We start from the raw sequence: 4516 nt of genomic DNA, 5'->3' as shown, positions 1-4516 counted from the left end.
TCAACTTGCGATCATTAACAACAAATTTTTTCGCCGAATGCTGGATGAGATCTCACAGTTCCTAGATTTAAAAAAAATTATTCATTTAGATCTTAATTATCCTTAGAATAATGCTATTTTTTTAAATTTAAACTTAAATTTATAATATAATGATTGACTTTAGAAATACTTTTTTTGTTACTGTGGCTATGTTGATTTTACTTTTTTTTTTGTTTAGTTTGATTAAGCACTTTTTAAATTTTTTTTACCTTCAATAAATATATATATATTTTTAAGCATCAGATTAAGACATTTCTTTGGATTTTTCATCCAACTAGCATTAGCTTTTTGAGTTTCAAAATATGTTAAGATACGTTATTGATTAGATTTGAGCATTAATTCAAGTAAGTGCTTGTGGTGTAGTGGTTATCACATCCGCCTGACACGCGGAAGGTTCTAGGTTCGATCCCTGGCAGGCACAGCATAACCCCGCGTTTCTTTATGCATCGCTCGAGAAGCGCTTTACAGCGAACACATTGAAACTGGTTTCTAATTGACTATCACTGCTCGTGACGTCATTTCGCTGCATAAAGAAACGCGGGGGAACTTTTAGACTAATGTCAGAAGAGCGTGAAAAAGCACCGACGCTATTTTTTCCACGTGAAATTTCACGGAGAGAAATGTGGACAGACGAGCGTTATTTTTCACGGAGCGCGTTGGTAATGTTCCATTTCAGACGCGTGTATATGTCAACATGGATCTCATAGATTGAGATGTGATGTTTTTTATTATGTGCAGAAATATTTAAAAATTAAAACAATTTCTGTTTTTATAAAGTTCAAATAAACTTTTTCTCAATAATTTGTACGATTATTTTACTAACATCCATGTCTTATTTTTTAAAATACGCGAGTACCGTACTCTTCGGCAGGAACAACACTGACCAGGCACTTCCTGGAAACAATGTTAACATGTCCGTGGTTTTTCACGCTCGTCTGACATTAGCCTTATAGTGCTGTTGATACTTAAGTACTTTATATTACCATATTCTGTTTATATTAATATATTTTATACTATTTTATCTAAATATAAGACGGGAAACGCCTTATATTCGAAGGTTAAAAACAAGATCAATAAAAATAAACGAAATTAAGAAATTAGAATCTCTTCTAACAAGCTGTTAGTTAAAGGGTGTTGCCGATAAATTATGAATCTATTGCATTCACAAAGATGCAAACGATAAATTTACGAATAGATAAAAACCATACTGTAGATTATAAAAATAAAATTTATTACATTTATTCCGGATTTTTAAAAAATTGTAATTTATTATCACAACAATTATGTACTAAGCAAACGAAAGAGCCATTTTATTTTGCTAATTATCTTTTATAAACTTGAAACAAAAACGAAATCGAAAATTGCTATCTTGCACATACATGAAATTAAAAAACATACTAATGTTTAGATTTATTTGTACTTTAAACTTAATTTTTAAAAATCATTAAAATGTTTTTTAATATACTGTGAACTTCATAAAGATAAGTGGTTCGAGTCTCTTTATCAATCACTGATAGGTGCCGTATATAATAGTATATACAGTATGTGCGCACTCATGGCCAAAGAAAAAAAATAAGCATAACTGCCCAATTCACAGATAAATATAACAAATGAAGGAAATTTACGTGTATGTTTGTTTTGTTAAGGCAACGCAACACTTGGGCGATCTTCCTAGTTACCGATAAAACTCCTTCCGGGAGGTTTTTTATGGAAAACCTGGCCCCTATTCAAGCGTTACAAACATGGAGAAAACCCGGAAAACTCCAAGTGACTAGTTTGTCCTGGTGAGGCGCGAACAACTACAGAACTCTCAGTGTTCAAAGAACATAACCGCTTGACCACTGGTGGGCCTCATGAGAATGTTTCTAAATTGTAAAAAATATCTAAGACGTTGTAGAATAATTCATTAAAATGCACAAGTTTACGCAAAATATTCAGGCTTCATAAATATAGCAGTAGCGTTGCATTGTTTCCATTGTGATTTAACCATAGAGAATGATGTTTGTTTCTGTTTTACTATATACTAATAATGATACTACCACAAAGATGCCACATAAATGCTTTTATGAAAGAAAGAATTATTTGTAGGCTAGAAATAGACTAGTCGCAGACAGATATGTTCAGGACCCTGAATGTGCTGCAGAACGTAATATTCATGTTTTGGGCCAGATTTCAAAGAAAAAACGATTCTGAACGTCAACTAGAAAGCAGTCGTTCAAGAGTTATCGTCCCCTCAACGGGGTGGCTATTTGACGTTAGCAGCACATCGTAAAGAAAAATGTCTACAGAGCCGTCTACCGCTACCTGTGTTAGAGTTTCATGAAAAACTGTCTATAGGAGGCTTCGGGCAAATGGTCTTTCTGCCAGACAATCGGTACGGTGTGTTATATTGAACCTTGTATACAGAAAATCACATTTAAGATGGTGTTGAAGAACAACATCGACATGGAACTTTGAATGAAGGGAGTAATTCACTGAGAAGTCCGGGTGCAGTCTAAAGAAGGATTTTTAACAGGTTAGAACCCGATACACTTTTATGAACATCGTAGAAAGAGATAAGTTTACAGGTGGTTGTATCGTGGTCTGAAGCGGCATTATACTTAAAGACAGCTCCACACTTTTGCAAGGGATGCCATTACAGCAAGAAAGTACAGAGACGAGGTTTTGGAACCTCGTGTGAGGCTTTCGCGAGGTGCTGTGGGTGCACATTTTATTTCCATGAACAATAATGCTTGTGTATAATAGGGCTGCAACTCTTCAATGACTTTCTTGACATCAAAGCATGGAATGGTCAGCAAGAACTCTGGATCTAAAGTCCATAGAATATGTATGGAGTCCCTATGAAGACTAATTTCATATACTAAATTCAAACATAACAGACTAAAATTTTTTACAATTGAATGTGCAAGTAATTCGGTAATAAATTAGTGTACAGAAAATTTATACCGCGAAATAAGTGTTTCTTAAACTTTGTTCAGAATAAATTAACTTGAATAGATTTGGTTAAGCCATTCACTTGATTACCATTAAATGATAGTTTTATATCGGAATATAAAAATTCATAAACGAAACTGTTTAAAACTATATGCCCCGTAATGATTCTTTCTAATTTCGTTCGAGAAATTTGAATTAAAAGTTATAAAGAACTCTGATTATATAGAAATTATTTTTATTCTGATATATTTATATATAAATACAATTATACAAAATATGTAGGATTAAATAAACATTTATGATTTTAAACGTTATTAAGATCAATTCCTAGTCTGATGTTCAATTGTAACGGTGATAAAATTAAGGAAAGAGAATCACCATCCATTTTTAACTACAATTAAAAAATGGCAAATAGAGGCATCCTGGGAAAGTCTTCCATTGAAAATTGGATCCTATTGAGATGTTATACACGTGAATAAAATTCGGAAAATTCCACATGGCCAGCCAGTTGGTGAGGTACGACCCCGCGACCAACTGCTAGAGGAACTGGACGTCGCACTTTCGACACTCCATCTGTATAGTCCCTTTACAGGAAAGCAAAGTGCTGCAAACATTAGAAAATAAAATTATACCGCGTTGTTATCACCAGTACTTTTTTATTGCTAGTTTGAAGATTTATCATTTTAAGTTTGCAACTAAAATTACTGTAAATAAAAACAATCATGCAGCCCGATTTTTGAGCAATTTACTTATCATATGGCATTTGTTTTCGTTTTTTATTTTTTTCATTATAAAATATCATAATGTAGTGACATAGCCAGAAAAAATTTCGGGAGAAACCATACTTGAAAACTTTTTCTTTGAACGAAAAATATTAGTAATTTTAAGTTGTTTCCGTATTTTATTTTATTTATACTTTACATCCATTAAATATTCTTAAATTAAAAATGAAAAAAGCTGTATAAATTGCTGTGTGAAACATTCAGCTGTTTTGTTTTACATACCAAGTACTAATAAGTTGTTAGACATTACACGAAATATTTAGTTTCAAATATAATCAAACACCAAACAATGGGTAGTCCCATGTCGGGTCTCTTGTGCGAATTAGTGGTACGTCAACTAGAAAAGGAGGTTCTAGAAAACTACATGGAGGACATTATATTATACAAAAGATATGTATGACGTATTGATAGTTTGGAAGGATAACCGAAAGATTGAGGAATTTTTAATTACGATAAATAACAATAAACATGGGTTAAAACTAAAACTTGAACAAAAAAGCCATACACATATCCATTTTTTGGATATTAACATAAGATTTAAACAAGGATATGTACAAACGGCAGTGTATCTAAAACCCACACATTCTCCACTACATATCCCGGCATGGTCTAATGATCCGTTTAGATACAAGATGGCATCGTTTAGGGCGCTTATTAAAAGAGCGTTCTTATATTGCACCAACGTACAAAATAGAATTAGAGAGATTAACAGAATCAGGAAGATTGCGAAAAGTTTAGGATACAAAACATCTACAATTAAC

General features: G+C 32.7%; 1 non-coding gene across 1 annotated transcript; it reads left to right on the top strand.

The window, feature by feature from the left end:
* Nucleotides 1–387: 387 nt before the first annotated feature.
* Nucleotides 388–460, top strand: Trnav-gac. Its single transcript has one exon. It is a non-coding gene; the product is annotated as a tRNA-Val (tRNA).
* The last annotated feature ends 4056 nt before the right edge of the window (nucleotides 461–4516 follow it).

Source organism: Centruroides sculpturatus, unplaced genomic scaffold, assembly GCF_000671375.1.
Source record: "Centruroides sculpturatus isolate CEXI.00-Female unplaced genomic scaffold, Cexi_2.0 scaffold1685, whole genome shotgun sequence".
In the NCBI taxonomy this organism is placed as follows: Eukaryota; Metazoa; Arthropoda; class Arachnida; order Scorpiones; family Buthidae; genus Centruroides; species Centruroides sculpturatus.
Note: the sequence above shows the minus strand (reverse complement) of the source record. Positions and strands in the feature narration are given on the sequence as shown.